Genomic DNA, 12,680 nt, shown 5'->3' with positions numbered 1-12,680 from the left:
GCACTGTCAGAGGGTCAGTGCTGAGCGAGTGGGCACATCCAGAGAGTCAGTGCTGAGGGAGTGGGCACTGTCGGAGTGTCAGTGCTGAGGGAGTGGGCACTGTCGAAGGGTCAGTGCTGAGGGACTGGCGCACTTTCGGAGGGTCAGTGCTGAGGGAGTGGGCTCTGTCTGATGTTCAGTGCTGAGGGAGTGCGCACTGATGGAGGGTCAGTGCTGTGGGAGCGGGCACTGTCAGATGGTCAGTGCTGAAGGAGTGGGCACTGTCGGAGGGTCAGTGCTGAGGGAGTGGGCACTGTCAGAGTGTCAGTGCTGAGGGAGCGCCGCACTGTCGGAGGGTCAGTGCTGAGGGAGCGCCGTACCGTCAAAGGGTCAGTGCTGAGGCAGTGTGCACTGTCGGAGGGTCAGTGCCGAGGGAGTGGGCACTGTCGGAGAGTCAGTGCTGAGGGAGCACCGCAGTGTCGGAGGATCAGTGCTGAGGGAGTGGGCATTGTCGGACGGTCAGTGCTGAGGGACTGGCACACTGTCGGAGGGTCAGTGCTGAGGGAGGGGGCGCTGTCGGAGGGTCAGTGCTGAGAGAGCGCCGCACTGTCGGAGGTTCAGTACTGAGGGAGCACCGCACTGTCGGAGAGTCGGTGCTAAGGGAGCGCCGCACTGTTGGAGGGTCAGGGCTGAAGTAGCGGGCACTGTCAGAGGGTCAGTGCTGAGAGAGTTGCACATTGTCGGAGAGTCAGTGCTGAGGGAGCAGCGCACTGTCAGGGGGTCAGTGCTGAGGGGCTGGCGCACTACCGGAGGGTCAATGCTGAGGGAATGGCGCACTGTCGGAGGGTCAGTGCTGAGGGAGTGGGCTCTGTCTGATGTTCAGTGCTGAGGGAGTGCGCACTGATGGAGGGTCAGTGTTGAGGGAGCGGGCACTGTCGGAGGGTCAGTGCTGAGGGAGTGGGCACTGTCAGAGTGTCAGTGCTGAGGGAGTGCCGCACTGTCAGAGGGTCAGTGCTGAGGGAGCGCCGTACTGTCAAAGGGTCAGTGCTGAGGCAGTGGGCACCGTCGGACAGTCAGTGCTGAGGGCCTGGCGCACTGTCGGAGGGTCAGTGCCGAGGGAGTGGGCACTGTTGGAGAGTCAGTGCTGAGGGAGCACCGCACTGTCGGAGGATCAGTGCTGAGGGAGTGGGCATTGTCAGACGGTCAGTGCTAAGGGACTGGCACACTGTCGGAGGGTCAGTGCTGAGGTAGTGGGCGCTGTCGGAGGGTCAGTGCTGAGGGAATGTGCACTGTCGGAGGGTCAGTGCTGAGGGGGCGCCACACTGTCGGCAGGTAAGTGCTGAGGAAGTGCCGCACTGTGGGAGGGTCAGTACTGAGGGAGCGCCGCACTGTACGAGGGTCAGTAGTGAGGAAACGTCGCACTGTTGGAGGGTCAGTGCTGAGGGAGTGGCGCACTGTCGGAGGGTCTGTACTGAGAGAGCGCCGCACTGTCGGAGGTTCAGTACTGAGGGAGCACCGCACTGTCGGAGAGTCGGTGCTAAGGGAGCGCCGCACTGTTGAAGGGTCAGGGCTGAAGTAGCGGGCACTGTCAGACGGTCAGTGCTGAGGTAGTGGGCACTGTCAGATGGTCAGTTCTGAGGGAGTGCGCACTGACCAAGGGTCAGTGCTGAGGGAGTGGGCACTGTCGGAGGGTCAGTGCTGAGGGATTGGAGCACTGTTGGAGGGTCAGTGCTCAGGGAGTGGTGCAATGTCGGAGGGTCAGTGGTGAGGGAGTGGTGCACTGTCGGAGGGTCAGTGCTGATGGAGTGGGCACTGTACGAGGGTCAGTGCTGAGGGAGCGCCGCACTGTCAGAGGGTCAGTGCTGAGCGAGTGGGCACATCCAGAGAGTCAGTGCTGAGGGAGTGGGCACTGTCGGAGTGTCAGTGCTGAGGGAGTGGGCACTGTTGAAGGGTCAGTGCTGAGGGACTGGCGCACTTTCGGAGGGTCAGTGCTGAGGGAGAGGGCTCTGTCTGATGTTCAGTGCTGAGGGAGTGCGCACTGATGGAGGGTCAGTGCTGTGGGAGCGGGCACTGTCAGATGGTCAGTGCTGAAGGAGTGGGCACTGTCGGAGGGTCAGTGCTGAGGGAGTGGGCACTGTCAGAGTGTCAGTGCTGAGGGAGCGCCGCACTGTCGGAGGGTCAGTGCTGAGGGAGCGCCGTACCGTCAAAGGGTCAGTGCTGAGGCAGTGTGCACTGTCGGACGGTCAGTGCTGAGGGCCTGGCGCACTGTCGGAGGGTCAGTGCCGAGGGAGTGGGCACTGTCGGAGAGTCAGTGCTGAGGGAGCACCGCAGTGTCGGAGGATCAGTGCTGAGGGAGGGGGCGCTGTCGGAGGGTCAGTGCTGAGAGAGCGCCGCACTGTCGGAGGTTCAGTACTGAGGGAGCACCGCACTGTCGGAGAGTCGGTGCTAAGGGAGCGCCGCACTGTTGGAGGGTCAGGGCTGAAGTAGCGGGCACTGTCAGACGGTCAGTGCTGAGGTAGTGGGCACTGTCAGATGGTCAGTTCTGAGGGAGTGCGCACTGACCATGGGTCAGTGCTGAGGGAGTGGGCACTGTCAGAGGGTCAGTGCTGAGAGAGTTGCACATTGTCGGAGAGTCAGTGCTGAGGGAGCAGCGCACTGTCGGGGGGTCAGTGCTGAGGGGCTGGCGCACTACCAGAGGGTCAATGCTGAGGGAATGGCGCACTGTCGGAGGGTCAGTACTGAGGGAACGCTGCACTGTCGAGGGGTCAGTGCTGAGGGAGTGGGCACTGTCGGAGGGTCAGTGCTGAGGGATTGGAGCACTGTTGGAGGGTCAGTGCTGAGGGAGTGGTGCAATGTCGGAGGGTCAGTGGTGAGGGAGTGTTGCACTGTCGGAGGGTCAGTGCTGAGGGACTGGCGCACTTTTGGAGGGTCAGTGCTGAGGGAGTGGGCTCTGTCTGATGTTCAGTGCTGAGGGAGTGTGCACTGATGGAGGGTCAGTGCTGTGGGAGCGGGTTCTGTCAGACGATCAGTGCTGAAGGAGTGGGCACTGTCGGAGGGTCAGTGCTGAGGGAGCGCCGCACTGTCGGAGGGTCAGTGCTGAGGGAGCGCTGTACTGTCAAAGGGTCAGTGCTGAGGCAGTGTGCACTGTCGGACGGTCAGTGCTGAGGGACTGGCACACTGTCGGAGGGTCAGTGCTGAGGGAGGGGGCACAGTCGGAGGGTCAGTACTGAGGTAGTGGGCGCTGTCGGAGGGTCAGTGCTGAGGGGGCGCTGCACTCTTGGAGGGTCAGTGCTGTGGGTGCGCCGCACTGTCGGAGGGCCAGTGCTGAGGGTGCTCCCCCAAGTCGGGGGGTCAGTGCTGAGGGACTGGCGCACAGTCGGACAGTCAGTGCTAAGGGTGTGGCGGACTGTCGGAGGGTCAGTGCTGAGGGTGTGGCGCACTGTTGAAGGGTCAGGGCTGAAGTAGCGGGCACTGTCAGACGGTCAGTGCTGAGGTAGTGGGCACTGTCAGACGGTCAGTTCTGAGGGAGTGCGCACTGACCAAGGGTCAGTGCTGAGGGAGTGGGCCCTGTCGGAGGGTCAGTGCTGAGGGAGCGCCGCACTGTCAGAGAGTCAGTGCTGAGCGAGTGGGCACATCCAGAGAGTCAGTGCTGAGGGAGTGCCGCACTGTCAGAGGGTCAGTGCTGAGGGTGTGCCGCACTGTCGGAGGGTCAGTGCTGAGGGAGTGGGCACATCCAGAGAGTCAGTGCTGAGGGAGTGCCGCACTGTCAGAGGGTCAGTGCTGAGGGTGTGCCGCACTGTCGGAGGGTCAGTGCTGAGGGAGTGGCGCATAGTCGGACGGTCAGTGCTGAGGGAGTGCCGCACTGTCAGAGGGTCAGTGCTGAAGGAGTGGGCTCTGTCTGATATTCAGTGCTGAGGGAGTGCGCACTGATGGAGGGTCAGTGCTGAGGGAGCGGGCACTGTCAGAGGGTCAGTGCTGAAGGAGTGGGCACTGTCGGAGGGTCAGTGCTGAGGGAGTGGGCACTGTCAGAGTGTCAGTGCTGAGGGAGCGCCGCACTGTCGGAGGGTCAGTGCTGAGGGAGCGCCAAACTGTCAAAGGGTCAGTGCTGAGGCAGTGGGCACTGTCGGACGGTCAGTGCTGAGGGCCTGGCGCACTGTCGGAGGGTCAGTGCCGAGGGAGTGGGCACTGTCGGAGAGTCAGTGCTGAGGGAGCACCGCAGTGTCGGAGGATCAGTGCTGAGGGAGTGGGCATTGTCGGACGGTCAGTGGTGAGGGACTGGCACACTGTCGGAGGGTCAATGCTGAGGGAGTGGGCGCTGTCGGAGGGTCAGTGCTGAGGGAGTGGGCACTGTCGGAGGGTCAGTGCTGAGGGAGGGGCACACTGTCGGAGGGTCAGTACTGAGGGAGCGCCGCATTGTCGGAGGGTCAGTGCTGAGGGAGTGCCGCACTGTTGGAGGGTCAATGCTGAGTGAGCGGGCACTGTCGAAGGGTCAGTGCTGAGGCAGTGGGCATTGTCGGACGGTCAGTGCTGAGGGCCTGGCGCACTGTCAGAGGGTCAGTATTGAGGGAGTGGGCACTGTCGGAGAGTCAGTGCTGAGGGAGAAACCGCACTGTCCGAGGGTCAGTGCTGAGAGAGTGGGCATTGTCGGACGGTCAGTGCTGAGGGACTGGCACACTGTCGGAGGGTCAGTGCTGAGGTAGTGGGCGCTGTCGGAGGGTCAGTGCTGAGGGAATGTGCACTGTTGGAGGGTCAGTGCTGAGGGAGTGCCGCAGTGTTGGAGGGTCAGTGCTGAGGGAGTGGGCAATGTCAGAGGGTCAGTGCTGAGGGAGTGGGCAATGTCAGAGGGTTAGTGCTGAGGGAGTGGCGCACTGTCGGAGAGTCAGTGCTGAGGGAGTGGGCACTGTCGGAGGGTCAGTGCTGAGGGATTGGAGCACTGTTGGAGGGTCAGTGCTGAGGGAGTGGTGCAATGTCGGAGGGTCAGTGGTGAGGGAGTGGCGCACTGTCGGAGGGTCAGTGCTGAGGGACTGGCGCACTGTTGGAGGGTCAGTGCTGAGGGAATGGGCTCTGTCTGATGTACAGTGCTGAGGGAGTGCGCACTGATGGAGGGTCAGTGCTGTGGGAGCGGGCACTGTCAGACGGTCAGTGATGAAGGAGTGGGCACTGTCGGAGGGTCAGTGCTGAGGGAGCGCCGCACTGTCGGACGGTCAGTGCTGAGGCAGCGTCGCACTGTCAGAGGGTCAGTGCTGAGGGAGTGGGCAATGTCAGAGGGTCAGTCCTGAAGGAGTGGGCACTGTCGGAGGGCCAGTGCTGAGGGAGCGCCGCACTGTCAAAGGGTCAGTGCTGAGGCAGTGGGCACTGTCGGACGGTCAGTGCTGAGGGTCTGGCGCACTGTTGGAGGGTCAGTGCTGATGGAGTGGGCACTGTCAGAGGGTGAGTGCAGAGGAAGTGGGCACTGTCGGAGGGTCAGTGCTGAGGGAGTGGCGCACTGTCCGAGGGACAGTGGTGAGGGAGTGGCGCACTGTCGGAGGGTCAGTGCTGATGGAGTGGGCACTGTCAGAGGGTCAGTGCTGAGCGAGTGGGCACATCCAGAGAGTCAGTGCTGAGGGAGTGGGCGCTGTCGGAGGGCTAGTACTGAGGGAGTGGGCACTGTCGGATGGTCAGTGCTGAGGGAGCGCCGCACTGTCGGAGGGTCAGTGCTGAGGGAGTGGGCACTGTCGGAGGGTGAGTGCTGAGGGAATGGGCACTGTCGGAGGGTCAGTGCTGAGGGAGCGGGCACTGTCGGCGGGTCAGTGCTTAGGGAGCACCGCACTGTTGGAGGGTGAGTGCTGAGGGAGCGCCGCACTGTCGGACGGTCAGTGCTGAGGGAGCGCCGCACTGTCGGGGGGTCAGTGCTAAGGGAGTGGGCACTGTCGGTGGGTCAGTGCTGAGGGAGCATCGCACTGTCGGAGGGTCAGTGCTGAGGGAGCGCTGTACTGTCAAAGGGTCAGTGCTGAGGCAGTGTGCACTGTCGGACGGTCAGTGCTGAGGGACTGGCACACTGTCGGAGGGTCAGTGCTGAGGGAGGGGGCACAGTCGGAGGGTCAGTACTGAGGTAGTGGGCGCTGTCGGAGGGTCAGTGCTGAGGGGGCGCTGCACTCTTGGAGGGTCAGTGCTGTGGGTGCGCCGCACTGTCGGAGGGCCAGTGCTGAGGGTGCTCCCCCAAGTCGGGGGGTCAGTGCTGAGGGACTGGCGCACAGTCGGACAGTCAGTGCTAAGGGTTTGGCGGACTGTCGGAGGGTCAGTGCTGAGGGTGTGGCGCACTGTTGAAGGGTCAGGGCTGAAGTAGCGGGCACTGTCAGACGGTCAGTGCTGAGGTAGTGGGCACTGTCAGACGGTCAGTGCTGAGGGAGTGGGCACTGTCAGAGGGTCAGTGCTGAGGGAGTGGCACACTGTCGGAGAGTCAGTGCTGAGGGAGCAGCGCACTGTTGGAGGGTCAGTGCTGAGGGAACGCTGCACTGTCGAAGGGTCAGTGCTGAGGGAGTGGGCCCTGTCGGAGGGTCAGTGCTGAGGGAGCGCCGCACTGTCAGAGAGTCAGTGCTGAGCGAGTGGGCACATCCAGAGAGTCAGTGCTGAGGGAGTGCCGCACTGTCGGAGGGTCAGTGCTGAGGGTGTGCCGCACTGTCGGAGGGTCAGTGCTGAGGGAGTGGCGCATAGTCGGACGGTCAGTGCTGAGGGAGTGCCGCACTGTCAGAGGGTCAGTGCTGAAGGAGTGGGCTCTGTCTGATATTCAGTGCTGAGGGAGTGCGCACTGATGGAGGGTCAGTGCTGAGGGAGCGGGCACTGTCAGAGGGTCAGTGCTGAAGGAGTGGGCACTGTCGGAGGGTCAGTGCTGAGGGAGTGGGCACTGTCAGAGTGTCAGTGCTGAGGGAGCGCCGCACTGTCGGAGGGTCAGTGCTGAGGGAGCGCCAAACTGTCAAAGGGTCAGTGCTGAGGCAGTGGGCACTGTCGGACGGTCAGTGCTGAGGGCCTGGCGCACTGTCGGAGGGTCAGTGCCGAGGGAGTGGGCACTGTCGGAGAGTCAGTGCTGAGGGAGCACCGCAGTGTCGGAGGATCAGTGCTGAGGGAGTGGGCATTGTCGGACGGTCAGTGGTGAGGGACTGGCACACTGTCGGAGGGTCAATGCTGAGGGAGTGGGGGCTGTCGGAGGGTCAGTGCTGAGGGAATGTGCACTGTCGAGGGTCGGTGCTGAGGGACTGGCGCACTGTTGGAGGGTCAGTGCTGAGGGAGTGGGCACTGTCGGAGGGTCAGTGCTGAGGGAGGGGCACACTGTCGGAGGGTCAGTACTGAGGGAGCGCCGCATTGTCGGAGGGTCAATGCTGAGGGAGTGCCGCACTGTTGGAGGGTCAATGCTGAGTGAGCGGGCACTGTCGAAGGGTCAGTGCTGAGGCAGTGGGCATTGTCGGACGGTCAGTGCTGAGGGCCTGGCGCACTGTCAGAGGGTCAGTATTGAGGGAGTGGGCACTGTCGGAGAGTCAGTGCTGAGGGAGAAACCGCACTGTCCGAGGGTCAGTGCTGAGAGAGTGGGCATTGTCGGACGGTCAGTTCTGAGGGACTGGCACACTGTCGGAGGGTCAGTGCTGAGGTAGTGGGCGCTGTCGGAGGGTCAGTGCTGAGGGAATGTGCACTGTCGGAGGGTCAGTGCTGAGGGAGTGCCGCAGTGTTGGAGGGTCAGTGCTGAGGGAGTGGGCACTGTTGGAGGGTCAGTGCTGAGGGAGTGGGCAATGTCAGAGGGTCAGTGCTGAGGGAGTGGGCAATGTCAGAGGGTTAGTGCTGAGGGAGTGGCGCACTGTCGGAGAGTCAGTGCTGAGGGAGTGGGCACTGTCGGAGGGTCAGTGCTGAGGGATTGGAGCACTGTTGGAGGGTCAGTGCTGAGGGAGTGGTGCAATGTCGGAGGGTCAGTGGTGAGGGAGTGGCGCACTGTCGGAGGGTCAGTGCTGAGGGACTGGCGCACTGTTGGAGGGTCAGTGCTGAGGGAATGGGCTCTGTCTGATGTACAGTGCTGAGGGAGTGCGCACTGATGGAGGGTCAGTGCTGTGGGAGCGGGCACTGTCAGACGGTCAGTGATGAAGGAGTGGGCACTGTCGGAGGGTCAGTGCTGAGGGAGCGCCGCACTGTCGGAGGGTCAGTGCTGAGGCAGCGTTGCACTGTCAGAGGGTCAGTGCTGAGGGAGTGGGCAATGTCAGAGGGTCAGTCCTGAAGGAGTGGGCACTGTCGGAGGGCCAGTGCTGAGGGAGCGGCGCACTGTCAAAGGGTCAGTGCTGAGGCAGTGGGCACTGTCGGACGGTCAGTGCTGAGGGTCTGGCGCACTGTTGGAGGGTCAGTGCTGATGGAGTGGGCACTGTCAGAGGGTGAGTGCAGAGGAAGTGGGCACTGTCGGAGGGTCAGTGCTGAGGGAGTGGCGCACTGTCGGAGGGTCAGTGCTGAGGGAGTGGCGCACTGTCCGAGGGTCAGTGGTGAGGGAGTGGCGCACTGTCGGAGGGTCAGTGCTGATGGAGTGGGCACTGTCAGAGGGTCAGTGCTGAGCGAGTGGGCACATCCAGAGAGTCAGTGCTGAGGGAGTGGGCGCTGTCGGAGGGCTAGTACTGAGGGAGTGGGCACTGTCGGATGGTCAGTGCTGAGGGAGCGCCGCACTGTCGGAGGGTCAGTGCTGAGGGAGTGGGCACTGTCGGAGGGTGAGTGCTTAGGGAGCACCGCACTGTTGGAGGGTGAGTGCTGAGGGAGCGCCGCACTGTCGGACGGTCAGTGCTGAGGGAGCGCCGCACTGTCGGAGGGTCAGTGCTGAGGGAGTGGGCACTGTCGGTGGGTCAGTGCTGAGGGAGCATCGCACTGTCGGAGGGTCAGTGCTGAGGGAGTGGGCACTGTCGGTGGGTCAGTGCTGAGGGAGCATCGCACTGTCGGAGGGTCAGTGCTGAGGGAGCACCGCACTGTCGGAGGGTCAGTGCTGAGGGAGCGCCGCACTTTCGGGGGTTCAGTGCTGAGGGAGTGCCGCACTGTCGGAGGGTCAGTGCTGTGGGTGCGCCGCACTGTCGGAGGGCCAGTGCTGAGGGTGCTCCCCCAAGTCGGGGGGTCAGTGCTGAGGGACTGGCGCACAGTCGGACAGTCAGTGCTAAGGGTTTGGCGGACTGTTGAAGGGTCAGGGCTGAAGTAGCGGGCACTGTCAGACGGTCAGTGCTGAGGTAGTGGGCACTGTCAGACGGTCAGTGCTGAGGGAGTGCCGCACTGTCGGAGGGTCAGTGCTGTGGGTGCGCCGCACTGTCGGAGGGCCAGTGCTGAGGGTGCTCCCCCAAGTCGGGGGGTCAGTGCTGAGGGACTGGCGCACAGTCGGACAGTCAGTGCTGAGGGTGTGGCGCACTGTTGAAGGGTCAGGGCTGAAGTAGCGGGCACTGTCAGACGGTCAGTGCTGAGGTAGTGGGCACTGTCAGACGGTCAGTGCTGAGGGAGTGGGCACTGTCAGAGGGTCAGTGCTGAGGGAGTGGGCACTGTCGGAGGGGCAGTGCTGACGGAGCACCGCACTATCGGAGGGTCAGTGCTGAGGGAGCGCCGCACTATCGGAGGGTCAGTGCTGAGGGAGCGCCGCACTGTCGAAGCGTCAGGGCTGAGGGAGTAGGCACTGTCAGAGGGTCAGTGCTGAGGGAGTGGGCACTGTCGGAGGGCCAGTGCTGAGGGAATGTGCACTGTCGAGGGTCGGTGCTGAGGGACTGGCGCACTGTTGGAGGGTCAGTGCTGAGTGAGTGGGCACTGTCGGAGGGTCAGTGCTGAGGGAGGGGCACACTGTCGGAGGGTCAGTACTGAGGGAGTGGTGCATTGTCGGAGGGTCAGTGCTGAGGGAGTGGGCACTGTCGGACAGTCAGTGCTGAGGGTCTGGTGCACTGTTGGAGGGTCAGTGCTGAGGGAGTGGGCATTGTTGGACGGTCAGTGCTGAGGGACTGGCACACTGTCGGACGGTCAGTGCTGAGGGAGTGGGCATTGTCGGACGGTCAGTGGTGAGGGAATGGCACACTGTCGGAGGGTCAGTGCTGCGTGAGTGGGCACTGTCGAAGGGTCAGTGCCGAGGGAGCGCCTCACTGTCAGAGGGTCAGTGCTGAGGGAGTGCCGCACTGTCGGACGATCAGTTCTGAGGGCCTGGCGCACTGTCGGAGGGTCAGTGCTGAGGGAGCGGGCACTGTCAGAGGGTCAGTCCTGAAGGAGTGGGCACTGTCGGAGGGCCAGTGCTGAGGGAGCGCCGCACTGTCAAAGGGTCAGTGCTGAGGCAGTGGGCACTGTCGGACGGTCAGTGCTGAGGGTCTGGCGCACTGTTGGAGGGTCAGTGCTGAGGGAGTGGGCATTGTCGGACGGTCAGTGCTGAGGGACTGGCACACTGTCGGAGGGTCAGTGCTGAGTGAGTGGGCACTGTCGAAGGGTCAGTGCCGAGGGAGCGCCTCACTGTCGGAGGGTCAGTGCCGAGGGAGCGCCTCACTGTCAGAGGGTCAGTGCTGAGGGAGTGCCGCACTGTGGGAGGGTCAGTAGTGAGGGAGCGTCGCACTGTTGGACGGTCAGTGCTGAGGGAGTGGGCTCTGTCTGATGTTCAGTGCTGAGGGAGTGCGCACTGTTGAAGGGTCAGGGCTGAAGTAGCGGGCACTGTCAGACGGTCAGTGCTGAGGTAGTGGGCACTGTCAGATGATCAGTTCTGAGGGAGTGCGCACTGACCAAGGGTCAGTGCTGAGGGAGTGGCACTGTCGGGGGGTCAGTGCTGAGGGTCTGGCGCACTGTCGGAGGGTCAATGCTGAGGGAATGGCGCACTGTCAGAGGGTCAGTACTGAGGGAATGCTGCACTGTCGAAGGGTCAGTGCTGAGGGAGTGGGCACTGTCGGAGGGTCAGTGCTGAGGGATTGGAGCACTGTTGGAGGGTCAGTGCTGAGGGAGTGGTGCAATGTCGGAGGGTCAGTGGTGAGGGAGTGGCGCACTGTCGGAGGGTCAGTGCTGATGGAGTGGGCACTGTACGAGGGTCAGTGCTGAGGGAGCGCCGCACTGTCAGAGGGTCAGTGCTGAGCGAGTGGGCACATCCAGAGAGTCAGTGCTGAGGGAGTGGGCACTGTCGGAGGGTCAGTGCTGAGGGAGTGGGCACTGTCGGAGGGTCAGTGCTGAGGGAGTGGCGCACAGTTGGAGGGTCAGTGCTGAGGGAGTGCCGCACTGTCAGAGGGTCAGTGCTGAGGGAGCGCCGCACTGTCGGAGGGTCAGTGCTGAGGGTGTGCCGCACTGTCGGAGGGTCAGTGCTGAGGGAGTGGCGCACAGTTGGAGGGTCAGTGCTGAGGGAGTGCCGCACTGTCAGACGGTCAGTACTGAGGGCCTGGCGCACTGTCGGAGGGTCAGTGCCGAGGGAGTGGGCACTGTCGGAGAGTCAGTGCTGAGGGAGCACCGCACTGTCGGAGGATCAATGCTGAGGGACTGGCACACTGTCGGAGGGTCAGTGCTGAGGGAGGGGGCACAGTCGGAGGGTCAGTGCTGAGGTAGTGGGCGCTGTCGGAGGGCCAGTGCTGAGGGTGCCCCCCAATTCGGAGGGTCAGTGCTGAGGGTGTGGCGTACTGTTGAAGGGTCAGGGCTGAAGTAGCGGGCACTGTCAGACGGTCAGTGCTGAGGTAGTGGGCACTGTCAGACGGTCAGTGCTGAGGGAGTGCGCACTGACCAAGGGTCAGTTCTGAGGGAGTGGCACACTGTCGGAGAGTCAGTGCTGAGGGAGTGGCACACTGTCGGAGGGTCAGTGCTGAGGGAGCAGCGCACTGTTGGAGGGTCAGTACTGAGGGTCTGGCGCACTGTCGGAGGGTCAATGCTGAGGGAACAGTGCACTGTCGGAGGGTCAGTACTGAGGGAACGCTGCACTGTCGAAGGGTCAGTGCTGAGGGAGTGGGCCCTGTCGGAGGGTCAGTGCTGAGGGATTGGAGCACTGTTGGAGGGTCAGTGTTGAGGGAGTGGTGCAGTGTCAGAGGGTCAGTGGTGAGGGAGTGGCGCACTGTCGGAGGGTCAGGGCTGATGGAGTGGGCACTGTACGAGGGTCAGTGCTGAGGGTGTGCCGCACTGTCGGAGGGTCAGTGCTGAGGGAGTGGCGCGTAGTCGGACGGTCAGTGCTGAGGGAGTGCCGCACTGTCGGACGGTCAGTACTGAGGGCCTGGCGCACTGTCGGAGGGTCAGTGCTGAGGGACTGGCACACTTTCGAAGGGTCAGTGCTGAGGGAGTGGGCTCTGTCTGATATTCAGTGCTGAGGGAGTGCGCACTGATGGAGGGTCAGTGCTGAGGGAGCGGGCACTGTCAGAGGGTCAGTGCTGAAGGAATGGGCACTGTCGGACGGTCAGTGCTGAGGGAGTGGGCACTGTCAGAGTGTCAGTGCTGAGTGAGCGCCGCACGGTCGGAGGGTCAGTGCTGAGGGAGTGGGCACTGTCGGAGAGTCAGTGCTGAGGGAGCACCGCACTGTCGGAGGATCAGTGCTGAGTGAGTGGGCATTGTCGGACGGTCAGTGCTGAGGGACTGGCACACTGTCGGAGGGTCAATGCTGAGGGAGTGGGCACAGTCGGAGAGTCAGTGCTGAGGTAGTGGGCGCTGTCGGAGTGTCAGTGCTGAGGGAATGTGCACTGTCGGAGGGTCGGTGCTGAGGGACTGGCGCACTGTTGGAGGGTCAGTGCTGAGGGAGT

The sequence above is a fragment of the Stegostoma tigrinum genome, chromosome 38 (genome assembly GCF_030684315.1).
Source record: "Stegostoma tigrinum isolate sSteTig4 chromosome 38, sSteTig4.hap1, whole genome shotgun sequence".
NCBI lineage: Eukaryota > Metazoa > Chordata > Chondrichthyes > Orectolobiformes > Stegostomatidae > Stegostoma > Stegostoma tigrinum.
This window is presented reverse-complemented; position numbering follows the sequence as displayed.